At 51.2% G+C, this 27,587-nt stretch overlaps 1 protein-coding gene across 1 annotated transcript in view; it reads left to right on the forward strand.

The window, feature by feature from the left end:
* The window catches only part of KIF26B (kinesin family member 26B), a gene marked incomplete at its 5' end in the record, with an annotated part of 356,664 nt that overhangs the window by 170,658 nt on the left and 158,419 nt on the right, over nt 1-27,587 (forward strand). The gene's annotated exons all lie outside the window — the stretch shown is intronic.

The following is a 27,587-nucleotide window of genomic DNA, read 5'->3' on the forward strand; positions in this document are numbered from 1 at the left end:
GTTGTTGGGACCTTTGGACGGGCTCACTGGGAGGCCATGTCTGTGCCATTCAGGGGGGGGGGGGGAATAGAGAGATGGAACAGAGTATGAGGAAACGCCACAGCACAGAGGACCCCAGGACCTGGGCAGGCCATCGGAGCAGTCCAGAGGGGAGGTGACTGGAGTATTGAGGAACCTGGAAGCCGCCTCCTGGCAGGCTTAGTCCGGAGAAGGGTCCTCAGCTGCCCCGGGGCCAGCACGTCAGAGAGATGTGGTTGGTTCCACAGGTCACCCGACCGTGTGGGCAACGGCTGAATAACACCTAGTGATGGCAGGCAGGTAGCTCCCAGGTCAGCACGCAGGCGCACTCGCTCACCAGGCAGACTGCCCAGGAGAGAGCGAGGTCCCCGTCCCTGGGGGAGGTCCAGCTTGCATTGGAGGGCGACCTGGCCTCGCTGTGGGAGAGAACAGGCCGTGCTCAGCTGGGCGGTGATCTCCAGCACACCGCCTCACCTGAAGTTCTTGGAATGGGAAGAGCCTTCAGGTCAGAGTTCACCCACAGCTTTTTTTCCCCCCAATGTGTTGACTGACAAACCCCGGAGGAGGATTTGAAGCAGGAGAAGCGAGGGGTTGAGGCTCCGATGGGAGTGTTTAGGGAGAACAGGTACTTCCTGCCGCTGGACAACCCACAGCATCTCCGGAGCCGGGGCGTGGTTGTCGGACTGAGATCCCTGGGAACATCCGAGGGCAGGACAATTGCGTGCTGGGGGCCAGCTTTCAGGGTCACCCGGGAGGACTCGCAAACAGGCAAGCGAGCATCAGCGGACGGAAGGGCAGATGGCTGGCAGGCCGGTCCCGAGACTTGCTTGTACAACCAGGGGCGAGTGGGGACACTGCATGAACCCAGGGCGGCTGGGCCTTAGGTGGCAGCTGGGAGGCCCTGCAGGGAGTTCGCGGTGAACTGCGATGGGACTCGTGGTTTCAGAAGCCCAGCGGCTGTGGTGTGAGCGTGCGCAGAGCTGGGCACATCCCCAGGGCGGCCTGGATCGTCATTTCATCGAGGGAGATGCTGATAAAAGGCGTTAAAAGCCCATGGATTGTCAGGGGTTTACAGTGTATAGTTGCAGGGGTGGGGAGAAGTACCATGTGAGAAAGAATAATTCTTCATATAGGTACATACATGTAGGGAGTGGAGCACAAGTAGGGTTACAGGTGTGAGTATGCGAACCACGGAGTTTATTCGTGAATTATTATTTATTAACTAGAGCCCTGATGCTTGAAATTCGTGCAAGGGGCTCGGCCCTCGCAGCCCTGTTTTGTCCGGAAGGTCACTCCACTCTTCGGCCATCTGGACTAATTAGCACATTACGCTTTTATTATTATAGTTTGTTGTGTTATTTTACTTATGAACAACTGTAAACCTACATTTGCCCCGCCCAGTATCTCTCTCTCTCTCTCTCTCTCTCTCTCTCTCTCTCTCTCTCTCTCTCTCACACACACACACACACACACACACACACACACACACACACGTACATTCATTCCCCCTCACCCCCTGCCCTGCTGTTCTTGTCAATCCCTCTGGGCTATGTCACTCCCTGGGAGTGAGGCAGCATTCTAACCCCCATCCCACACCCCCCGTCCCTGATGGGGCCTAAGCAGAAGATGGAGTGTCTTGCTCACGGTCAAGAGACAGAACCAGGGATGCCTCCTTGGACCCCCTAGGTCCACGGGATATGACGGCAGCCTGAGTGCGTCCAGGGCTTTCTGTCCCGGCTGAAGCAGCGCCGTGTGCGGCAGCTTTGGATGCGGGTGAATCTGGATCCATCGCTGGAGCCCAAACCGGAGCCCTTCAGCGGCTGTGGGCTGCTGCTGAAGAACAGGGTCCTTCCGCACAGGGTGTGGGGGCAGGGGCAGCGCCTACGCCTCAAGCCCGTGCTCACCACTGTCAGTGCCTTCTGCTACCGGGCGGTGGAAGCGCAGTACCCCATTTGCTTTTCAGAGCTCTGGGTAGAGGTCAGGGTGGGCCCTGTTGCATTTCAGAGATTTAACGTCTATAAAATAAGAATTCCAGTCCTGAAAAGGGAATGATGCTTTTGGCCAGGGCCACCCCAGGTGTGGTCTGTGGTCTGTGGATGGCGGCCAGGCCGACGGTGACTGGTCTGTGATGAGGGGTAGAAGTGGAGAGGAGGCATTTAGGAACTTCGGGAGCCGGTGACAGAGTGACTTTATGTCTGTGGAACCCAAGAACTGAAAAGTGGGGTTGAGCTCTGACTGGTGTGACTCGGTTGGTTGGTTGGGCTTCCTCCTGGGCTCCGAAAAGTTACTGGTTCAATTCTGGGTCAAGGGCACATGCCCAGTTGCCGGCTCCATCCCCAGTAGGGGGTGTGCAGGAGGCAGCCCATAGATGTTCCCTCTCACATTTATGTTTTTTTCTCTCCCTCTCATCCCCTCTCCCTTCCTCACTCTCTAAAAAAAAAAAAAAATTAATAAAAAATATTTTTTTAAACTTACATTTTGAATATAACTAGAAATTCTTCATCACAATCTGAGAAGCACTGCTTTAGAAAGCGGTGAAGCCCAAAGCGCCTGTCTCCTGCTTCTCTCCCCAGAATTTCCTCCCCTCCCCGAATTTCTTTATGAATTTAAATCTCAGCATCTTGGTAAACTACCTGTGCTTCAGGATTACTGTGCCCGGTTGCTGGAAGAACACGTTATTTTGAGGGGAAATATAGTAACACTGGCGTAGTAAAAATAACACTAAAAATGTTAACGGTAACCCAACAAGGATGTTGACACAATTGGTCATCGAGTTGGTTAACGATCATGTTGGCTTTGAACTCTTCAAAGGAATGTCCTTTGCATGATTCCCACGTCGCTATGAAGAGGTGCAGGAAGTAGGTGTGATGCGATTTTCCCATTTGTTGACGGTTAATTTTGGATAAAGATTTCATTCTGTACTCAGCCTTAAAGGTACGAAGTTGTAGGCCAAGGCGGTGGGGACTTTATTTTTGTGTGAAGAGCCGTGAACAAATCCTGGGTTGTGCATGGCATTGCCTTGAACCCTGGTCCACAAGGCAGGACGCCTCTTCCAGATGATCTCATCTCTTCGCATCGACGTTCTTTCCCAAATGACCATTAAAAACCGCGTTGTCGTTGTTTTCATTCGTGGAGCAAATGAACCTCTGGAGGATTTTCATCCACAGGGTTTGAAAGATGGTGAGCACTGCCAACTGTCACAGGCCCTTCAAAGAGACGAGTTCCGCGTGGAGAAGTGTAGAGCCCTGCCCTGCCCGGCTGTGGCGCTAGTGAGCACGTGTGGGTTCCGTCCAGTCTGCAGACACCACTGCCCAGGGGGATAGTGTTTGCTTCCAGCTGTTACGTTTAGGTCACAGTCTTTGTAAGACCGTTACTTTTTTATCAAATTCAAGTCAGATTTTCAAGCAAAATTATTTCAGGGCCTTTTTGATGATCAATGATGTTTTGTTTTGTTAAGTTCCCTATATTCTTAGCGTAAATAAATGCCTTTAAAACCGGTTTCCCTAGGTTTTGGTTCACTCAGACGACTCAGTGCCTTCAGATCCTCACCTCTTTGTCCTGTTGCTCATTGTGTGGTCCGTCACGTTAGTTAGAGCGTCTGCCTCTTTCTCTCTTCCTTTCTGTTCTTCAAGAACAGGGTCATTTTGTGCTTCCTTCTTCAAGATTGTATCTTTTACACAGTTTTTTTTTTTTTTACTGTTGATTAAAAATACCTCCGTCCTTGGGTTTGGAATTTCTGGGTGATTTCGTGTTCACCTCACTAACCGGTTGCTCTGAAATTCACTCTGTGGGACCCATTTGCTGTTTTCTCCTTCCCACTCGCCAAGCTGTCCCTCATTTCCTTCCCCCAACTCCTTCAGCTCCTTGACTTTGTCCCAAACTCACTGTTTTCTTAGGGATGTTACTATATTCCTGTCCATCTCTCTCTCTCGTGTGATTCCTTCCATCTTTGGTTTTTGATGGCTCCTGTGTTACCTGACGGCCGTCTCCAAGCCCCTGGAGCACATGGCTGGCGCCATGACTGACTTGATTGGTGTCCCACTGAGACCAGAGGTGGTGGCCGTAAAACCATTACCCGCTCAGGCTCCTGGGGTCAGGAGCGCAGCTGAGCCCAGAGGGTGGACCCTGGCCTCTGAGGCCCTTGCTTAGGTCGAGGTCACTCCACGCCTCACCCCTGGTGGGACCTGTCTCCGTGCTGTGTACCCAGGGGCTGCGGTGTCTACAGGGGAGGTCCTACCTGGAAGCCATTTCCACATTCCTGCCCACAGCCAGCTCCGTGGGGCCTGGCACACTGGTTACGGCAAATGCTTTTCTTATGGAATCTGCACAGCGAAGGCTTTCGTGAGTCCCTGGCAAGTTCGCACACAACAGGCGTGCCTGGCTCCGTGCTAGGAGTGTATTAAGTCCAGGAAGAATGAGGAGGGGAGTGAAGCTGCTCTTGGTCCTCTGGGTCTTCCATCAGGTACAGTTCCCTCCAGGGAAGCTCACGTCTTCCCGTTATAAAGACACCGATGATTATGACCAGAGAAAATCCATGCCCTGCACACCACAGCTGGTCTCGGGCGGCCTCGGAGGTGGGAAATGGGGCGGGTGCATGAGACCTGACTCTTACCTGCCCGTCACGGTGGAGAGAGGCAGCGTTTCCGCCTTGTCTTACAGAATGGAAGTCACTTTCTAGCACCGTGTCCGCTATGATAAAATGATGCCTCTACAAAACAAAACAAACAAAACGAAAGTTATGTTCTTCCTGTTTCTGGTTTTGTTGTTATTGAAGCACCTTGCACCTACCCTGTACCTACCCTGCCCCTTCCCTCTCGCCAGCGTCCCACTCTGACTGGTGTCTTTTGTTCCCTTTGCCTCATCATGCACCCTCCCCCCTGCCCAGCTCCCGCCCTAGTCCAGGCTTCCACAGAAGAGGGGCTTTCCCTGAGTTCCTATGGGACATGTCGTGGTCGGGACCGACATGTAGAATCAGGACAAGAGCAACAGTTGAAGGAGCGGGTCGGCGAGTGGGGCTTCCATGTGGCGCCGCTCTGCTGGCTGGGCCCAGTGCCCCCTGCTGGGCCCCATCCACCCAGATGGGCATCTTTTTCTCAGTTGTGCAAAGGTACAGCCTGGGCTCCCGTTTCACCAACTGTCCCTGCCCCTTCTCTGGTGGCCAGGCAGCGGCGGGCGTGATCTTTGAAGGCCTGAGCGGGAGGCCAACCCCCGCCCTCTGGGACTCCTGCTTGTTTATTTCTGGCAGGTCACACCTTTACATTTCTTGGAAAAGACTCCATGGACTTCTCAGAAAACAAGGGACTCTTTCTCATGTGCACTGGTGAAGCAAACGTTTAGGAATCATAGTTAGTGTAGGAATATAGTTTCGCTGGAACGCACTCAGTCACAGTATGAAAGGAAAACATTGAGAGGCACATGTGTATTTAGTGCCATCGGATTACAAGGGCCCCTAGAAAGTTTCAGGTGTTTGCGGAACAAAGCGGTAGATCCTTGCCCAGCTCAGTGGTTGAGAGTCGTCCTGTGAACCAGGAGATCACGGTTTGATTCCCGGTCGGGGCACACGCTCAGGTTGTGGGCTCGATCCCCAGTAGGGGATCCATGATTCTCTCTCATTGATGTTCCTCCCTCCCTCCCTCCCTCCGCCTTCCTCTCTGAAATCAATAAAAATATATTTAAACTAGAGGCCTGGCGCATGAAATTCCACACCCCCACCTGTGCCCACTCTCAATCCAGGACCTCTTGGGGGATGTGTAACTGTGGGGCTGGCCCTTCCCCCTCCCCCATTGCCACTGCCAGTCACCTTCCTCTCGAGAGGCAGATGCTCACCACAGGAGGCAGCTCCTGCGTTGAGCGTCTGTGCCCTGGTGGTCAGTGCACATCATAGCAACTGGTTCTGCCATTGGGTCGATTTGCATATTAGGGTTTTATTATATAGGATAAAAGGGGGTAAATCCTTGATGGCTTATGAGAGGCAGCAGTGGCGCTGAAGGAAAAGTGGCCTAATTTAGTGTCCGCACTGTTATCCTTTATGTTCAAAAAATAAATTCTAAAACTCTCCACAAAGAGAACCGAACCCCACGGCCCCCAGGACTATTCACTTTGGGGCTGTGCCGAGCGTTACAGAGCGGCATTCATGGCCGGTCCATGCCATCCTGGCTGGTGATCTGTCCTAGAGAAAATGGCCAGTGTCTGCAGCCCCGTCCCCACCTCCCGCTGCAGGGTGTGTGTGAAATAGGGCATTTTCTGATTAAACAAGCCCTTTGTCTGACTGATGGCTGGTTGGGGTGTTGGCAGTCAGCTCACAGCATCTGGGAGTCATTTGCACAGCGTTGCCTTGGTTAAAACCCAGTTCCTGCCTTGGTGTGGATGTTTGAAGGCAGAGGGAGCCTGAGGGACCCAGTGATTGCTGTCCGGTGTCCCCAGGGTTAGGCGTTTCCGTTCTTAGTGACACTTTGAATGTCTTCTTGACTGATGTGGGTGGGGGTGGGAAGAGGGTATTGGGCGAAGCCAAGGAAAGGCGGTGGCCTGTGGTGGGATCCAGCCCTTGCCACGGCCACGCTGACGTCTGGGAAGTCACTGAGCCTCTCTGAGCTCCGGTTTCTTCTACCGAATGGCGATCACCGTGTCTCCTTCCCAGGACTGGGGCAGGGTTAAATGCACGGCGACAGTTCTGTGCAAAGTCCATCTAAATCCTAGAGCTGCTTGAAGAGGGGGCTTCTGAAGGAGGAGGGAATCGGCCCTCAGTGGGAAATCCACGAGTTCTCAGCGTGGACTCTTGAGTAGAGGGCTTGTCAAGCTGCCTTTGCAGCGTGTTCACCTGGCACTTTGTAACCGGCCTCAAGACCACCATGGCCTCTGTGGCCAGGTGCAGGGCAAGCATCATGCCTCCCAGGACAGAGGCGCCCACATGGGGCGAAGGAGACACTCAGCCCTGAAAGCCTCAGCTAGACAGAGCCAGGCGCCCCTGCTGGTGGGAAGCGATGTGGACCCACAGGGAGAGAAACTCTGCCCTCCCCAGCGGGGTTCCGCAGTGCAACGCTAAACCTCTTGAAAGGCCTCATTTTGTAGCTTTATGCTCTAGAAAACTCTCACACAATCAGGGAGACAGCGAGGGGAAGGGAGGAGCACCTAGGAATGCTGCTACCACATGGCTTGGTGGTGACTCAACAGCAGGGAGCTGGGATTCGGCCATGACACTGACCTCGGACATGAACCAGAGCAGGAAGTGACTAGAAGCGAAAGGGGAAAACATTCCCCTCGTTTGCTGATAGCCTCGGGGTGTGAATGGGGGGCTGAAGAGCGAGAGCGAGGCCGGGGTCCCCGCAGACAGAGCACAGGGTGATCGGGTCCTGGAGGAGAGGGTGGGGGGAGAGGACACCGTTCTAGCTACAGGTTTCCTTAAAATGTGGTTCCCAGGCGACGCTTCCTCCACCACCTACTGCCACGCCTCCGGAGCGCATTTCCTTTTGCCAGTCCTTGCTCCTGTAGCAGCCATGGCCTGCATTTGTGGAGGGTTTCCTGCACTGCTCTCAGTGCTTTACAGAAATTTAAACTTTGAATCCTCCCGCGCCCCCAGGTGGTCCTCTTACTGTCCCGTTGTTTAGATGTGGAAACCACGGTCAGTGGCCAGCAGGTGATGAGCAGGTGCCTGAGTCCGGCCATCGGAGCCGTGAACGGAGCGTAAGGCACAGGGTCCGGCTGTTGGTCTCTCTGATCTTGCCTGAAGCCGCGATGCCTACAAGAGCCCCTGAGAGATGCCCGTGGAATGAGTCAGCAGGTGCTCCCAGCGCCTGTGCTCTCCTGCCGCCACACTCAAGGCTGTGGTGGGGGGTCGCCATGTGGTCTCGGCACGAGGACGGCGAAGGAGACCAAGGGAGGCCACGGATGCACAGCAGCCGCAGAAGCTGCAGGGAGGACATTGGTCCAGCTTCTCGTCATTGGCCTCATTTCTCTGGTTACTAAAATATTGCTTCCTCTGTCACTCAGGGAAGCAATCAGGAGGGGTGTGAATCTGCTGAAGGGTTTTCAGGGACTTACAAGGCTTTCTCCACAGTCTGCCCTTCCCCCCACCCTCTCCCTTTCTCCCTCTTGCTTACTCTGCTCTGGGTACCGGGACCTCCTTGCTTTCCCTCAAAAAGTGCCAACCATCCATACCCCCTGGGCTCTGCTCTCTCTGTTCCCTCTGCCCTCCCCCAGGTAATGTGTGGCTCAGGCCTCCTTTTAAACCTTTGCTCAGATGCCACTTACTGGCAAGGTCTTCTCTGCCCTCCCTGTTTACTATCACAACTATTCCGTCTCTGCATGTCATACCTATTGTCTTCAGAATATTTGTTGAATGAATGAGCGAGTGAGTGAGTGAATGAATGAATGAGTCTCAGGCTAAAAGGGACATGGGCAGCGAAGTCTCCGGATTGTTCTCCACTCCAGTTCTTGGAGAAGTCCACATCTTTCCTCAGCTCAAACGACATGCTCAGGATTTAAATTGCTCTTTCAGCTTCAGGACTTTTTGGGGAGATAGCATCATCGTACAGCGTGGGCAAAGGCTTCGCTGGGAAATTGAGATTCTTATCAAAGCGTAAGTACCTCGTTGTCTTTTCACGAGGTTTGCAAGAGATGGGCCAAGCGGTGCTGCCCGGGACAGTAAACCCAAGAAGGAGTTAAAGCTCAGAAAGGAGCCTGAGTTATAGGACAAGCACCAAGGCCGTGGGCTCCCATCTTTTTTCCTGTCTCGCGGAAAACCTGCCTTTCCCTCCCTTGAACAAACCTCTCTGCGTCCTGTCCCGCGTTGATTTATTATTTTAATTCGATAGCTGTCTTGGTGAAGTATGTAAAGCATTTGGGGATAAAGTCATGTGGAAGACATTATGGGAACTAAAGATGGATTGTGTTACGTGGGACCGGCTAGAGCGCCGGGTTGCTGATGAGTCACATTGCTGATGAAAACACAAATCTGTCCCTGCATCGTCTGGCGACGGAGGAAGAAATCGGCTCCTCGCTGAGAGCGGGGGGGAGGGTGTGGGGAGCACAGCTGTGATGCTTTGGCTGGACGGAGGTAGAACCGAAGCACGAAGAGACCTAGTTGAAGGCTCGGCTGTTTATGCTCCCAACGTGTCACCGAAGGTGGAGTTCTTGTCTTCTTGCCTCTAAAATGGAAATCGTGAATTTTCCTTTGCTTCTACCTGGTTCCTAAGGTGTAGATTTTATGAGAATGGGAACGTGTGTAACTGCCCCCCCCCCCACACACACACATGCACACACACGTCAGTCATGGCTGGTGTAGAGGACCAGCTCAGTAAATGAAAGTTGCAAGAACGAATCAGCCATGCTTGCAAACTTAGGCCAGCCCTGCTTCTCACAGGGTCCAACGCTTCAGGAAACGAAAGCGGAACAGCAGTGGGATTGTGCTGGAAACATCTACGCTTGTTGTGCGGCTCCTGAGTTGTCCTTATCGCAAGCACCAGGATTCGCAGCAAAAGCCATTCTGATGACACATATGTAATATCTTAATCAAAAAATGTATATAAAAAAAACAAAAAACCCCATTCGGATGGATAAAAAATGAAAGGAACCCTTTTCCTTGTTGATTTCAGCACAGATTCCGCAGGACACTCTTCCTGATCACCTCTTTCTGTCGCTCATGCAAAACCAGGGAGTGTCGCTGTAATCCGATGATGCTTCTCTTAGCACCTGGCTGCTTGTTTGTGGAGGGCACTGGAATTTGGGAAAGGGGCTTTTATGAGCCTGGAAATAATGGCCTGTGTCATTTTCTTGGCATCCTCTAAACCCAGAGCCTTAAGAGTCCCCGTTCGTCCTTTTAAACCCCAGCAGAGGACAGAAAGGGCCTGGCAATGACAGAGAAAGAAAAGCCCCTGGGGCACCTCTGGTGAGAGGGTGTGACCCGCACCAGACAAGGCCCTGGCCTGGAAACCAACAGCAAGCACATAGAAACCACCCCCCACTGTTTACTGCCAGTCTTCCAGGTGCTTCAAAAAAATAAATGTAGTTCATTTTCCTCAAATAAATTTTCATTTATTATCATCCCAGGCTCTTTGGTGCTCAGCCTGACGTGACGAGGTGGCATTTGTGGGGAAAGCAGACTCCCGTCTGACCTGACTATCCAACATTTTAGAGGCACCTTCTAAGGTAGTGATGGCGAACCTTTTGAGCTCGGTGTGTCAGCATTTTGAAAAACCCTATCTTAACTCTGGTGCCGTGTCACACATAGAAGTTTTTTGATATTTGCAACCATAGTAAAACAAAGACTTATATTTTTGATACTTATTTTATACATTTAAATGCCATTTAACAAAGAAAAATCAACCAAAAAAATGAGTTCGCGTGTCACCTCTGGCACGCGTGTCATAGGTTCGCCTCTAGGGATAAAATAGCTAGTAAACAGTCTTAAGCCCCTATATGTACTTGAACCACTTACAAGTGTTTAAATACCAAAACAAGCGCTTGTTTCCACCCTTGAGGAGCTCCAAGCGTCAGGTTGAAATTGAGAGGGAGTGGAAGAGGGCCAAGGATTACCGGCAAGGCTGCAAATCTGCCCTGGCCCGAGTCCAGGCTGTTCCCAGAACCTCCCCTCCTCCCCCCGCTGCTCCACAGCCCCTCACACAGCACTGTCTCCAGGTCCCCCCAGAATTCTCCAGGTGGATGGAGGTGGCTGCAGCAGGTCCTGTGGGTCCCCAGGCCCCCATGATTCTCTGCTCATCATCCTCTGAGCAAAGCCCTTTGCTCCAGGCTTAGCCCTGTGACTGCCCCAGGGTTTTCTCTGACTGCTGGAGCCCCCTGTGCTCACGTGTGGGGCAGGCCAGGGTGCCAGGGAGGTGGTCCTCTTGGGGGCAGGTCCCAAATGAGGCTGACAGGGGGCTGGGGGAAACGTACCCCCAGCTTCATTGGTCCTTGGTTGGGATAACACTGAGACAACGCCCACCGTGTGTCTCAGATTTCGTAAGTAGGATTGAGCCTCAGTTGCCCACATCAGCTTCATGACCCCCCCCCCCCCCCCCGTCTCATTTTCCCACTCCCCTCCTGCTGCTTCCTGGAATTACCTCCTGATTAAACCTGCTAGCACTCTCATCTTTTCCCAGAGATGCTTCTATAGAAACCCAGCATAAGATATTGGCAATATATCCTCATCCACCCATCCATCTATCCATCCACCCATTTATTCATCCTTCTTTCCTCCCATCCATCCATCCATCCATCCATCCATCCATCCACCCATCCACCCATCCACCCATCCACCCATCCACCCATCCACCCATCCACCCATCTACCCATCCATCCATCCATCCATCCATCCATCCATCCATCCATCCATCCAGCTGTCCATTCATCCCCCCTCCCTCCCCCCCCTCTTCCCCTCCCCCCAGCATTTGGCAAACCCATACTGTATTCCAGACATTATATTAGACACTGAGGATAGCAAGCAGCAGCCATTGCCATCAGGGAGCGCCTAGTCCAGGGGTGGGCAAACTTTTTGACTCGAGCACCACAATGGGTTCTTAAACTGGACCGGAGGCCGGAACAAAAGCATGGATGGAGTGTTTGTGTGAACTAGTATAAATTCAAAGTAAACATCATTACATAAAAGGGTACGGTCTTTTTTTTTTTTTTAGTTTTATTCATTTCAAACGGGCCGGATCCGGCCCGCGGGGCGTATTTTGCCCACGGCTGGCCTAGTCCAATGGGGTAGCCAGTCCTCTGCTGGACAGAAGCAACAGGGACGCTCAGGACACATGCTTCCCATCGTCGCTCTCCCTGAGTCTTCAGGTTGCCTGGAAGTTAGAGATGACTTCCCATACCTGCGATGATCAGAAACTATCTTAGTCACCTGCTTCCTCATTGCTGGTCTCCCCTCCCAGAACGTAAGATCCAGGGCACTTGTCTGTCTCGTTCCATCCTCGCCGACTCAGCTCTCAGAACAGGGCTGGATCGCAGTAAATGCTGGGTGAGCACCTCTCAGAGGCCTGGTGGGGCCTGCCAGGAGTCTCTCTGTCGCCCCAGAGGAGCCCACCTGTGTTACAGTAAAGCTAGGCTCCTCTCTGAAGGCAGTGTCTCCAACGCACCCTGACAGCCTCGCTCAGGCAGGAGGGAGAGGAGTCCGCACCCCCCCCCCCCCAGGCCACCACGCTGAGGGCAGGGCTTCCTTCCAGTCCCCCCTCCTTGGGAACTAAGGACTTTGCCCAACCCTTACTGAGGCGAGCGCTCTCCTTTAACACAATGGAGGGTGAGTGCTTTCCTGAGTCTGTTGATCTAAATGTTAGTCACACCCGAAAACACCTTCAGAGCAGCAGGAAGACTGGGGTTTGACCAGACAGCCGGCACCCCAGCCTCGCCAGCTGCCTGTCACACCGAGAGCCAGCACCGAGTTTCACTTGAGAACACTTCCCGTCCCTGCGGGCTGCCCTGCGGGTGTCCAGGTGGTGTGCCTCGGCCCTCCCTCGCTCACCTTCATCTTCATCCTGTGCTTCCGTGGTCTCTGCTGTTCGCATGTTTAACTGAATCCTCATGCCTCGTGGATAAATTGGAGGGTCCCTTATCATTGACAGGTTAAGATGTGAGCATTTAAGTTTAGCCTTTACACCAAAGCCTAAGAAAATACAACCGGGTATCATTCACCTTTAAGCTTCGCCGTGGTCCTGATCGCCCACCACAGCCTCATGGACATGCAGTGGGTTTCCTACTTGCACCGTCTTATTTCCTTTAAGCTGGACCCGTGAGGGAAATTGATTTATGGAGCCTGGATCCTGCTTAGTTGTGGGGAGGAAAGCAAAGTGTTTCTAAAGCAAGTGGCAGTAAATTTAAAAATCTCTAGTATTTTTTTACACATTCAGGAAAAAAAGTCAAACTTACGTTACTATTGCTATGGGAGCTCATAAATAAAAAACAACAAGTCTGTATCCTATACACCTGGAAATTCAAAATTACAAATCTGTTCATTCCGTGATTCTCCCTTTGCCAAAGGGGAATGGGGGGTGGTGGCGTTATGGCTCTAACAGGCTCTCCCATCATAGCTTTATAATCCAAGCAATGATTCCTCCATGTCTTTTGACTGTTGCTTAAAAAAATTTTTTTTGGGGAGTATAAGAAAGTTACTTACCTGAAATGTAGACTGTAAGAATTTGTGCCATTATTTTCCCTCTCTAACCTTCCTCTTTCGTTACTTGTTACTTCTCTCTCTCTCTCTCTCTCTCTCTCTCTCTCTCTCCCCCCTCCCTCTCTCTGGTTTTGGTTTTGGATTTTTTATTTTGCACATATTTCAAAACAAGTCTAGTAGCATCAGAAACAAAACATGGGAAAGTCTTCTTTACGTTCTCTCTGCTCTGAGCCATAGCTGCCTCCATGTGCTCAAACAATCCACCCCCGCAGGCTGGGAAGAATTTGATTGGCTCTGTCGTGTTTGGGCACCTGCTCACCACAGAGCTCCCGAGAGTGGGGAAATGCTTTTCCTCCCATCGCTGTGGGAGGGCTTGCCACCTGGGCCAGGTGGCTCTGTGTGCGAGGTCAGGTCCGAGCAGCCCTGCGACAATGTCCTGCAGAAGCAATGACACAACTTCGAGGCCCCATATGCTTTTACTTCTTCATTTTCTCCTTTGAGAACTATGTTCACTTTTTTTTTGAGAAAGTGCATCAATCAAGGAGAAAGAGAGGATATACTTTAATTAGATTATTAAGTCAGCCTTTAAAGATAAGTCATACTGAAGCAGTAGAAATCAGTGTTCATTACCATACCACCCAGCCCTCCACACTTAGGGTTTCCCGAAGAGAAATGAAGGCCTGTTCCCACAAACACTTGTACATGAATGTTCATAGTAATCCTATATAATAAAAGGGTAATATGCAAATCGACCGAACGGTGGAACAGCCGGTTTGTATGATGCACACTGACCACCAGAGGGCAGACACTCAATGCAGGAGTTGACCCCTGGTGGTCAGTGTGCTCCCACAGGGGGAGTACTGCTCAGCCAGAAGCTGGGCTCATAGCTGGCGAAGGCAGTGGCCGCCTCCGCGGTAGCGCTAAGGATATCCAACTGTGAATCAGGCCCCCTCTCCATGGGGAGTGGGCCTAAGCCACAGTCAGACATCCCCCAATGGGTACCAGACTGCGAAAGGGTGCAGGCCAGGCTTCTGTGTGCCACTTTACAAGGTCAGGATTGAGCTCCCCCCACCCCCACCCCTACCCCCGCTCAGTGCAAGAATGTCGTGCACTGGGCCTCTAGTATTATTCATAATAACCAAAAACTGACAACAACTCAAGGGTCTACCAACTGATAAATGGATAAACAAAATGTGGTATATGCGTACTGTGGAATGTTACTGAGGGTATTTAAATTGTTGGTATATATAGCAGCACGGATAAGCCTCAAATAGTGATAGTGAGTGAAAGAATCCAGGCTCCCCCACAAAAACAGAAGACTGCATATGGTATGATTTCATTTGTTTTAAATTATAGGCTCTACAAACGAATCTCTAATGACAGAAAGCAGAGCATTTGACTAGGAATGGCCGTGAGAGGGAGAGACAGACAACAAATGGGCATGAGGAGAATGGGCGTGCCCATTGCCTTGTCATGTGTACATAGACACAGGTGTACACATATGACAAAGCTCATGAAATTGTCTACTTAAATATGCACAGTTGATTCTGTATCAGTTATACCTCACTGAAGCTAAACAAACGCGTTTTACTGGGATTAGAGAAAATGTTTTGAGATGGGGAGAGAATGGTCTTAGAGAGCACGTACAATGTTGGGATATTTGGAGGGAAAAGTGTTCATAATGGGAACCCATAGAAAAGCATATTGAAGGGACCTTCATTAACATTTTTCCAAGGGATCAAGATGAAGACGTACCATGGGAAATTTCCAAATGCGTGTGCAAAACTAACTTCTTCCAGGTCGTCAGGGTAGAATGAACAGGAGAAGAGATTAGCAGAGGCGCTGTAACGAGAGCAAGGAGCGGCCGGGTAGGTAAAACCACTCAGGCAGTTAGTTCTGTGAGACGGTAGAGAAGCTGAGGACTTGATGCCTGTAGGACCCTGAAGATTACAGCCAGGGGCGCCAGCAATGGCAGTGTGATGGACATGATCATAAAGAATATTGGCAATAAAGGGAAAGGTATCATTTCCCCTTGGACAAAATGAAACTCTGCACCTACAAGTTCCTCTGAAGTTCCGGCAAGTACACCTTGGGATACAGGAGAGAAGCCAAACCACACAGTGGTCCATCTCTCCTGGGAGGTGCGCATACCGTGCCCTCCACATTCCGGGAGCGTCCCCACCAGCCAGTGCAAGCAGCGGGCGCTATTCCATTCTCTTTTCCCCTCTGTCTAACGTGCTGTTCACTTCCTGCTGGGACTGAGCCTGGATTATCCGTCTCCACCTGAAAGTATAGGACGTCCTGTTCCCGTGTCTCTCTCGGGGTAGCTCCTGTTGCCCGTTCCCGTCAGAATCACACCCTCGCTAGATGGTTGGAGGTGACCGATGGAGTGACTGATGGACGGGATGGTCATCTTCCCTGTGGTGGCTTCTCTCGATGGTGTCAGCTCTGCCCCTCCCCTCCCTTCCGAGCACGGGGTGGGGCAGGCCGGCCCTGGAGCTGGTGGCTTCCTTGCTGGCTCACTGGGTGCAACTGCTGTGCTCTTTCCCATTCAGGTACCAGCTCCCAGGGTGCTCAGGTCTCTATATGCAATGCACTTGATACTGAGAACGCCAAGGCGCTCACAGGGCGTGCGCTAGCCTTGATGCTTTCACTCAGGCCTGGCCACCTTGTCTTTTGTCTTAAGTTCGTTTTTGTCTACTAAGTGAGTAAGAATATGCCGAGTACTGGGATGCCAAACCATAACTCTTCAGAGGACTGAACGTGGACCTTCTGGGGGTGTGGCTGGTGCCACGAGCCCGGAGGAGACCCAGGGTTCTCTGTGTGGAGCTGTGGAGCGTCATGCAAACATCCCAGGGCTGTATTCAGTCGGACGTTTGGTAACTGTTGTTAGATTCAGAATGGGCCACAGTCTACGAAGTGTCGAATCCTCTCACGTACATAGAGCTACCTTGGGTTTTAATGACTTCATGTTCATTGAGAAATATATTTCAATGGATTCCAGATAGTCTATGGGTTCCAGGTAGCGGGGCCTGCTAGGCTTTGGCTAGCTTCGTATTTTGAAAACCAGAAGCACCCAGCAGCTAGCAAGTCCTTTCAGCGATACCAGACATTCACAGCCCAGCCTTCTGAGAGTGAAGACCCCTGGTGCTCAGTTTAGCACATCTGTCCGTGAGCATCGAGCCTCTGGGCTGTTTTTGGCTCACAAGTTCAGAATAACATCATGTGGAGTTTGAACCGAAGTGAATATAGCGGCAGACAGCCCATCACCATAATAGAAAGGCCGGAGCCGCAGCTGCCATGCACATCAAGGCGCTCGCTTTCATGGCGCTCTGCGCCCCCACGGGCCCTGCTCATATGGAAGCGATTGGGGTGAAGAGAACCCAGATGTTTCTAAAAATCAGTGAGAACGATTTGCAAGCCCGAGTCCAGACACAAGCTGGACACACCACAAAGGAAATGCATTTCCCATCACCTGCTTCGGAGGAGGCTGTAGATGACTTGTCTTTGAATTGCGTTTGCTGTGAAGTGTCCAGTCATCGCTGCCACGGTGGCTGGACCGGGAGGGCGGCATTTCCTTCGCAGACCCAGTTCCTGGGAGTGGGTGCGCCCTAAGGGCTTCGTCCCCATCGCCCTCTCCGTGGCTGACAGACGTTTCCACTCTGGACTATTAACTGGGTACGTCACTAGGAGCTGGGAAGTGCGTTCACTCACCACCTGGCTAGCCTTGGGCTCCTTACACGGGAGACAGAAATGATAATGGCTTTTCCATTTGAGACTGGATTATGGAATTCTGTAATCAAGATTACTTCAAGCCCTCAGTTGACTAAAGAGGTAAAATATCCTTGATACTTTACAGCTGGGAGGAAATGTATCCAACAGAAGACAAAAACCTCCATCTCAAATAACAGTTTGTTCGAGGACATTCACCTACCAAAGATGCCTTTAAAAAAATTTTTTTTTATTGATTTCAGAGCGGAAAGGAGAGGGAGAGAGATAGAAACGTCAGTGATGAGAGAGACGCATTGATTGGCTGCCTCCTGCACGCCCCCTACTGGGGGTCGAGACCACAACCTGGGCATGTGCCTTTGACTGCATTTGAACTCGGGATCCTTCCATCCACAGGCTGACGCTCTATCCACTGAGCCAAACCAGCTAGGGCCATAGATGCCTTTCACAGTCGGCTTGATATCGTAGGTGGTTATTGCCAATGCTTTCCGCTAACGGAGTCACTGCAAGCGGGTTTACCATACGTGGAATCTACCCTTTCCTCTGTGAGCATTCTCCATCCTTGTCCGGGTGAGAGATGTCCACCTGTGATGGACGAGGCGAGGAATGTGTCGGGGTGGCCTGTACGTGCATTTTGCCTGGGGCAGCAGCCAGGTTGGATAGAAGGTGCAGTGGGTGCCTGTCTAGCAGGGTGTGCCGAGCTTGCCTCGCTCTCATTCCCCTGAGCGGCCCTCACCTGCTTCTTCCAGTTGGCCATCCGCTCTCTCTCTTCTCTGTGGACTCTGTGGTTCCATCAGCAAGGTGCGTTCTCTGGCCGACAACAGAGCAGCTCCTTGCAAATCCCTGAGCGTACAGGCTGAGGGAGCCTGCCGGCCACCCGCATCAGCTGACTGGGTTCAGATCTGAACATGAAGTTCGGAAGGGGTGGGGGTAGGGACTGGCATCGAAGGAAAATGCCTCCTCACCTCACCTGGTCCTGGCTCTGGGTCTCAGCCTCCTAGTATTAGTGTGTTTCTGTCTGGTTCGTGTAGGATTGTTCTTTTAAAAGTGGCTGCTCTGCGTCGGGTGCAAAAATATTCATAAATGCTATCCTACTGCTGGGAGTCATGGCTTTAACTATTACAACGGCCGTTTGTCTTGTTTAATGCTTTTTGACCTGGGTCCTACCTTGTCTGGCGTCAGAATCACGGGCTCTGGGGAAAGCTGGAGGTTCTAGCTCGTCCGCAGTTTACATACGATGACACAGGCCCAGGGTCGTGGGAGAGGGTGAAATAATTATGCTCATTAAGATAAAAATGCCGATCGCTTTGCTTGTGAGGACTGACCTGGTAACAGCCTCAGTGTACTTCCATGTGGAGATGGCATCATGCTGAAATTGTGCAAATAAAAACTACAGTGACTTTCCTTCTCTCATGCAGGCCCTGCACGGGCCCCAGGACAGCCAAGCGCTTGGGAGGGGCGGGCAGGTGAGCTCAGGCCGCACGCGGTTCCGCTCGGGGAGCTGACGCTCACACCCGCACCAGGGGCGCTGGCGAAGGAACGCCCGTTGGGCGGAGCAGCGAGAGCCGCCTACTCGGTCATTTGGAAGTTTGGTTTTAGTAATGAGATTCTGGGCCTCCTTTCTGAGCTTCTGGAAGTTTTTTTTTTTTCTTTAATGGGGGCGACACTGGTTAATAAAATTAAACAGGCTTCAGGTGTACCATTCCATAATCCATCAACTGCGTATTGTTTTGTGTTCACCAACCAAAGTCAAGTCTCCTTCCGTCACCATTTATCCCCTGTTTACTTGTGTGTTTTTTCTTAATTCCTCATCTTTTTTCACCCGGCCCTGCCCCCTACCTCCCCCCCCCCCCCCGCCACACACACACACACACACACACACATACACACACACACACACACACACACACACGCCCCTGCAGTCTGCGCTCTGTCTCTGTGAGTCTGTTTCTATCCTGTTTGCTGGTTTGTTTGGTTCATTAGCTCTCACATGTGAGTGAGGTCATATGGTGCTTGTCTTCTCTGACTGGCTTATCTCATCAGCATGATGCTCCCCAGGTCCACCTGTGCCAGCGCGGAGGGTCAGCGATCCTCCTTTCCCGCCCAGCAGAAGTTTCGTGAGGGAAGAAGGGAGCTGTTTTGCTGCACTGGGCAGAGCTGAGTCCCCTGATCGTTCCCGTTTGTACTTCTTCCCGGAACCCACAGTCTCTGCATCATCAGCGGCTGCATTTGAACCGTTCCTCTCCCTTAGACCTTCTCATTTTCTCCCAAGTAGCACTCGTGTCGGCACTTCTAGCCTCTCAGGAGGCGCATCCGAAGGTGGAAATAAAATATGGCTCCATTTCGGCCTCAGCAGCCCCTTCCAAACGCATTCGTGCCTCTCCCAGCACAACGGGCTGCGTGAACGGGAAGAAAGAAATGACATTTTGGTCCCGCAGGCTCCCCTTTGTCTCCCGGGGGGCTCAGAGCAGCAGGGGCAGCGCAGGGAAGCCCTGGCCCCCAGCACGCAGTCTTTCCCTTTGAAACGTCCGCTGGGAGCCTCCACACAATGCACTTTGTCCAGAGCTGCTGCTCGGACACCATTGAGGCCTCGGGCAGGGATCTGATCTGCCCCAGAAACTGCCCCAGTTCCCTGTCAGGAGCCCCCTCCCCAGCCTTTCTTCTCTCCTGTTGCTCTCCTTTCTATTGTAGGAATGTGGGAACGCTCTGGAGATGGAAATGACCCTGGGGCCCAGCTTTGTTTCCCCAGGTGGATAAATGCCTGGATATCTCTATCCACCGGTGGAACTGCAGTCTCCGCTTTAGATGATAGCAGACTTACTTGGGACAAACGCAGGAGTTCAAGGAGAAATAAGTGCGAGGTAGTATTGTGTGTATGTTTCCTAAAAGTAATTTATTTTTTATTGATTTCAGAGAGGAAGGAAGAGAGAGGTAGAAACATCAATGATGAGAGAGAATCATGGATCAGCTGCCTCCTGCATGCCCCACACTGGGGATCGAGCCCACAACCTGGGCATGTGCCCCTACTGGGAATCGAACCCTGACTTCCTGGTTCAAAGGTCGACAACCCTCAACCACTGAGCCGCGCTGGCTGGGCTTGTGTGTATGGTTGTTAAAAGCACCTAAAAATTAAATGCGTGGTCCCTAGACTGTGCCAGGCAGCCCGCTCCCCTCCTCACTGGTCCCTGCTTGACGCATCTGCTCCCAGCTGGCTCCGTATCAGGTTTGTTTGGTATCCAAATCTCTCGCCACCACCCCTTGCTCGATTTTAATCCCTTCAAGTATTTCTGAACCCCTACATGTCTATCAGGGCATGGCTCAGTGGTTGAGCATCAACCTATGAACCAGGAGGTCAGGTTTGATTCCCGATCAGGGCACGTGCCACTTGGTCCCCAGCGGGCGAGGGCAGGCGGGAGGCAGCCGATCGATGAGGCTCTCTCCTCATTGATGTTTCTATCTCTGTCTCCCTCTCCCTTCCTCTCTGAAATCAATAAAAATATATTGATTTTCAGCTAATAATTAAAAGTCAGCTTATAATTAAAAGAAGAACTCTACTTCATTACTTTCTAATTACAGTTGCAGCGTATGTGATAAGCAATACTTAAGCTGGCGATGCCACGGGAAATGAACTACAGTGGGACCTTGACTTACGAGTTTAATTCGTTCCGAGGCCGAGCTCGTTAAGGAGCTCATTAAGGAGCTCATTAACTCAAATTACTCTATCAACTCAATACAAAAAATTGGCTGAGAGACAGCTGATATCTTAAAAAACTCGTTAGTCGGGACACTCGTAAGTCAAGGCCCCCCTGTATTGAGCTTGCCTTCTTCTCTCAGTCATTGAGATGAGCCCGAGTGGGTACAGATGGAATATTTGAGAAGTGAAAGGGCGTCCCAGGAGCCATTCTCCCAGGAGTGTGAGGAGTTTGTTCTGCATGGACCCTGGGCGGCAGGGGTCTTGCTGCTCCTCTCTGGGGGTCCCTCAGGACCTGGCGGCCAGGCCAGGAAGGAGTGCAGCCACCCAGCAGTGGTACCACCTTCAGTTCATCCTTCCCATCTATACAACCGACGCGTCCTTCCTCGGTCTCAGCTTCTGCAATTATCTAATCATTTATGTTTTATTCTAATTGTAAGACAGGCCCCTTGAAAAATATTTGAAAACAATGTAAGGGTGTAAAGAAAGGAGACACCCATGAGTGAGCCCAGGCATCTGAGTGTGTTTCCTTCCAGTCTTTTTTCCATGCATAGATAGTTCTTTTACAGAATTGGATCCCTATGCAGATGCAGTAGTGTTGTATCCTGGTTTCTCCACTAACGCTATCTCTTAAACACTTGCCCGTGTCATTTAACATAAATTTAAAAATAAATACAGATGAGGGCTGCAGGTTATTACATTGTATAGGAAACATTTAACAAATACTCTATTATATATTTAGGTGTTTTGCTTTGACAAATGATGCTGTAGTGAAAGTCTTTGCCCATAAATCTTTGTGTACATCTTGAGCTATTTTCTTGGTACATAATCCTAGTAGGACAATCATTGGGTCAAAGTGTTTGATATTTGTAAGGCGCTTGACACATAACGTCCAGTTACCCACCAGCAGTATGTGAGCGCCTAACTTCCTGAACCTATACCAGTAGCAAATATTACCTTTGCAAATTTGATAGTTTAACTCCGCTCATTTTACAATTTGTCCAATGTTTTTTGCTCATTTGCTTGAAGGCTTTTTGTGTCCCTTTTGGTGATTTTGCCATAAGAAGTACTTGTGCTAAAATGTTTCTGTCCTTTATTCATCCCTCCCATTAGGGCATTTGGGTTTTTCCTAGTGGTTTTTAAGGACTCTAAAATTCTGCTGTTGTGAAGTGTGAACTAAGTTAGCAAAACATTTTAAATTTTAATGAAGCAACAGTGGTCGGTCTCCTTTTCCCTGTAACCCTGTTATCATTTCCAAGCCGTATGCCAGGAACAGAGCTGTGCATACTCAAGGGGCTGCGTAAATGCTTCCGGCTGAGAGGGTGATCCATTACCGAAGCACGCCACTGAGGCACAGGCTGGTTAGTAGAGCTAAGATGTCCATTACCGAAGCACGCCACTGAGGCACAGGCTGGTTAGTAGAGCTAAGATGCGAATTTTTAGTCCACTCGGAGTTACAATAGGAAAGTTTTTTTATAATGAGTCATCCCAGAAAATGAAGACAGAAGAATAAAAATAAATTATATTCATAAACGTGACCGGACATCACAAAGGACGAATGTTATAAATCAAAGTAAAAGTACAACTCAGAATTTTAAAAAAATGAAGCAATACTTCATGCAAAATATAAATCGAATGATCTATATCACTTACTTTAAATCTTTATTTTCTGATAGTATTTTAAAGAAATGAAACATTCCCAGGATCATAGAATTCCTGCATCCCTTTCTCCCATCTCATCCCCCCTTTCTCTCCAGAGGTGGCTGTTATTCTGAATATGGTACTTTTCACTCGCGTGCATGTTTTCATATTTTTATGACATAGGCATGAATCTGTAAGGAATCTGGTGTCTTGTTTTTCATTTTTAAACTTTTATAAATGGTATCATGCTATAAGTTTCTTATTGCAACATTTCTCTTCTCATTTAATGTCAATTTTGGGGGCATTGATCCATTTCCATGGTATTTCATCATGTAAATTTCACAACTTATTTATCCACTTTCCCACTGGTGTTCATTCCACTGTTTTGCTCTTGAAAATGTCACTGTGATGAACAATGTTGATTGTGTCCCCTTGCTCACATATGTGGGTTTCTCTAGGGTAGCAATGGAATGGCTAAGTCATAGCTATGTGCATCTCCTTTCCCAGAAAGTGCCCAATTGTTCTCACGGGTTTAAGCTGTTATATAAATACCTGAGTCCCCCCATGGACATTTAGATTAATAAAACCAGGGACTATCTTGTGAGTGCTTCCTGTGGACCAGGAAATGTTCTAAGGGTTTTTACATGTTTCAGCACATTTAATTCTCACCTCATCTATATATATAAAAGCCTAAGTGACTGTTTGACCGTTTGATCATTGCACCATTCGACCGATAGCTATGACATGCACTGACCACCAGGGGGAAGATGCTCAATGCACAAGTGTGGAAACATGAAACAGACTGATGAATCTCAGAGGGAAGGTGGGAGGGGAGAGGGAGGGAAGAGATTAGTCAAAGATCTTAAATGCATACTAGAAACCTGGTGCACGGATTTGTGCACCGGTGGAGTCCCTTGGCCTGGCCTGTGGGGATAGGGCCGAATCCATTCACTGGGCCTCCAACATCCCCTGAGGGGTCCCAGATTGCGAGAGGGCGCAGGCCAGGCCGAAGGACCCCACCCGTGCACAAATCCATGTACCAGGACTCTAGTCATTTTATAAATGAGGAAACCAAGACACAATGAACTTGCAGTTCTTTGCCTAAGGTGAGACAATGAGCAACAAGGGCCCGTTCAACCCAGGCCATGTGGTTCCCAAGCCCCATCTCTGAACCCTAGACTATGCTCCTGGCATGAGAGGTGCCACCCAGGCCACATGTATGATGGTACAAAGAAGCAGCCAGTTGGCCCACAGGAAACCTCTGAAGAAGGAGGCAGCCTTGCTAGAGTTGCTGCTCCATGGATTAGGAAAAGGCACCAGATGGCTGCTTCATGTGCCCACGTCCACGGAGCAGCAAGGGGTCCAAGTCCAAACCCAGGCCCGGCAGCAGCAGCAGCGAGCCAGCCACACGGCTTCTTTCCTGGCTCCCCCACCTGTGTGAGCCCGAGGGCATGTAGCTCCACCTTCATGCCCTTCCGTTTCTTCTCTGGGTAGACAGCTGGCAATAGGAAGGTCAAATGCATTTTTTAGGAGTGGAAACGGATATCATCTTGTACCTGCACCTTTCAATCGCAGCGCTTTAGTCCCCATTCCCAGTGCCAAACTTTCAGGATTAATTTGCTGCATCTGGTGGTAACAGGGCACTCCGTCTTCAGACCAGATTCCTTGCCCAAGGGCCCTCATTTCCTAATGAGTAATCGCTGCAATGTTCAGAGAAAATGCTACTGGTCCCATCCTGTGTGGACATTCATCAAACATGACGCGAGCCCAGTCGGGAGCGGCGGCGGTGTCCTTAGCCTGCAAATAAGGGCATGGAATTCACTCTCCCGACCCTATAATTTTCCAGGGTTAGCGCTTCCATCAGGGTTTGGAGTGGCCGATGACGACACTGTTCGCGGCCCTACAGCCCCAGGGAGGGGACCAGGCCCGAGTCGGGCTCACGGAGGGGCTGGCCGCAGTCCTGCGTCCACTTGCCTTTTGCCATCCAGGCCCCTTTGTAAAAGGAGAAGGCGGAGGCGGGAGGAAGCCGCCGCAGGGACGCACCCGCCCTGTGCGCACATCACAGACACGCAGCATCGACAGACTAATTACAGCTGCGGGTTGAGCATGTCCGCCTTTGGCACTCGGTTTGCAAACAGCCAATTATTTCCATCCTGCGGGCTGCGAAACACAACTCCAGCGGCTCCTCGGTTACGTCTCCAGGGAAGTCCAGCTGGCCATCGCCTCCCCTCTTTTGCTTCGATTGATTGATGGATGGGTGGAGGTTGGGATTCTCACTCCTCTTCCATCCCCGCCCGGTTATTTATTGATTTTGTTGAGTCTTTCGGACCTGCCTTCAGACCAGCGGCCGGGAACGTCAGGGTTCCGTCATCTCACCTGGGCGCAGCCTTCTCTGCTGTGGAATGTGCTTCCAGGAAGAGTCACCAAAGCTTCATACCTACACCCCCTCAGGATCACAAGGACCTCTGTCCCCCAGCATCCACGTGTCTTCCCTCTACAACGTGAGGCTGGTCACTAGACAATGAGGTGGAATATAGGGGGGAATGTGACCTTGTCTTGAAGGGCTTTAGGATTAACTGAAAGGATGCAAAGGTACTTTGGGGTCACCGGGACTGGGTAAAGAACTAAGTTCTAGAGAAAGCAGCAGAACCAGAAGGCAGTATGAAGGTGGTGGAGTGGGTGAGACACCCAGCACACGGCCCTGGCTGGGCCCCTGCTCTGTCCCGGCGCGTGGAAGAGCGAAAACCCCTGACATGAGGACTTGTGACTCGTTGCAGCCTGATGCCAAATCTACGATTCCAGGTTCATAGGTTGCTCCCCAGCCCTCTCACTTGTTTCGGCCGGTGACCCAGAAGGATGAGGAAGGCAAGAAAAGCCCTGGATGAACTGTTGCCCGCGTTATGGACAGTTTTCTTGCAGCAGAGTTAGCTTACCATCTTCTCTCTGGATCATGTTGCTCTTAGGTCAGGAGTGCGCAAAGGTGGCCGAGGGCCACATCCAGCCCGAAGCCACCTGAGCTTGTAAATAAGGTTTCGTTGCGACACAGCCGCCCCCGTGTGTTTCTGGATGGTGTGTGGCACCTACGATACTGGAGGTGAGTAACTGAACAGAGACCACTCAGCTTAAAATGTTTACCAGTTAACTCTGCAAAAAGTTTGCCCGCCCCCCACCCCTGCCTGAGAGAAGACGTCAAGGAATGCCAGTGTGGGAGTTCCTGGAAAGCCCTCTGGCCCCGCAGAGCTGTGCGAGAGACGGGTGTGCTTTCTGGAAGAAATGCAGGCGTGTGGTCAGGTGCCAGCTGCCTCCTCTCCCAGTGGCAGGGAGCACGGAGCCCTCGTCTGTGTGGGGGCAGGTAGCTGGCTCCTGAGCGAGGCCACCCTCTCTAGAGGGATTTGGGCCATCATGGCCCAGGTCTGTTCAACAGACATTCTTGAACTTCTGCACTCAAAACAGGAGATCAAAGATGAGGAAGGCAGAAGCCGGCCCTTCTGAGAAGTGGGGGAGGCAGACATGCAAGCAAATTTTGCAAACAGAAGTGCCCAAAGTGCCCGGCCGGCGTGGCTCAGTGGTTGAGTGTCAGCTTATGAACCAGGAGGTCACGGGTTGCAGGCTCCATCCCCAGTGGGGGGACATGCAGGAAGCAGCCGATCAATGATTCTCTCTCATCATTGATGTTTCTGTCTCTCCCTCTCTCTTCCTCTCTGAAATCAATAAAATATATATTTTTACAAAAAGTGACCAAAGTCAAATCTCCTAGCTTGAGTCCCTGTAGACACACGGGAGCAGGGTTGGCGGGAACCCCAGGAGTGCACCTCGCTCTCCGCAGGAGACTGGAGGAGGCCCAGCACTGAGGCTCTGGGGTTCCCCTCGTTTCTTTCATTCCCATGAGAGACTCTTCCTGTCCATCCCCTGAGTCCACGAAGCCTCCCAGAGCCATCTTCCCTGGCCCAGCTGAGCAGACACTCGGAAACACATTCTTAGGGGGAGGGGAGAGCCCCTGAGTCCTGGAACAATTCTCCAGCAAGGTTCGGGGGAGCCCATTTGAAAGCCTGGGTCGCTGAAACCCGGACTCGCTCTCTGGCTCTGCTGTCTCAGCTCACTTTTCCAACCTGTGACCAGTCGGCTGAGCTGATACTGTGTTCAGCAAGCAGACAGCGACCAGCCAGCGTGCGTGACGACAGCGGTCAGTGTAATCTGTTGTGAGAAGCCCACGAAGGAGGAAAGAAATTAATATCCATCTTTCCCTCCAATTAGCCGGAGCTGCTTGAGCCCTGCCTTGGCCCGAGGGAGCCTCAGGGCCTGCCTGTGGCTCCCGGGGAGGCTGAGAGCTCTGTGCGCGGCTTCCAGGGGCATCTGTGGTCTCTGAAGTCTGGCTGCGCGCATGGCGTGCTAAGTGGCGCTGTCTCAGGCAAGGACAGTGTCTTCCTGGAGGTGGAATGCAGAAAGGCCAATGAGTTCCCATCGCCGCAGGAATTTAATGTGAGGTGTCGTGAAGATGGGAGATTCTGACTGGGAATGGTGGAAGAATTTTGCAAAAATCCAGGAACCAACCTTATCCCTCAGGAACACCATTGAGAGTGGAGTGAGTTACACCAAAATCTGGTCAAATGGGGCCCGGCTGGTGTGGCTCAGTGGTTGAATGTTGACCTATGAACCAGGAGGTCACGGTTCAATTCCTGGTCAGGACACATGCCCGGGTTGCAGGCTTGATCCCCAGTGTAGGGCGTGCAGGAGGCAGCCAATCAGTGATTCTCTCTTATCATTGATGTTTCTGTCTCTCTCTCCCTCTTCCTTTATCCCTGAAATCAATAAAAAAATCTGATCAAATGCAGTGGCTTCAAGACACATCGAGGGAATGCTGTTACACAGACAGACTTGTTTTTTTCTATATAATATTTTTTAAAAAGTTAATCTCTAAATTGTTTTAAAGTCCAGTTTTGCACTAACTTCCTGAAACATATAACTTGTGCATATGTTACATTAGTGAGTATTTCTGCCAGCAGATCAATGCCACAAGCAGACCCAGCTCTTTTCAGTCTGTCCTCAGACTTCTGCCAATTCCCGCGTCTCTGACAAGAGAGGAGCCCGCGGTCAGCACAGGAAACCCATACCAGGAACGGAAATGCCCATCGAAAGAATACGCTGGTCTCTGACTCCACAGCTGCTACTGCCGACCCATCGGCGGCGCTGGGCTGTTTGAGAGCCAGGGGGCGGGGGGTCGAGGCTGCAGGAGATGGGGGGCCAGACAGAGTGAGGCGGGTCCACTGACCTGGTGAGCGCGTGTGTGTGCTTGTGTGTGCGCATGTGTATGCGTGCATCTGGGCACATGTCTACACACACGGACTTGTGTGTACATGTGCATGTGCACACCTGTGTATATGCAGGTGGGCATGCAGTGAACGT

Source organism: Myotis nattereri (genome assembly GCF_964212035.1).
Source record: "Myotis nattereri genome assembly, chromosome: 20".
Lineage (NCBI taxonomy): Eukaryota > Metazoa > Chordata > Mammalia > Chiroptera > Vespertilionidae > Myotis > Myotis nattereri.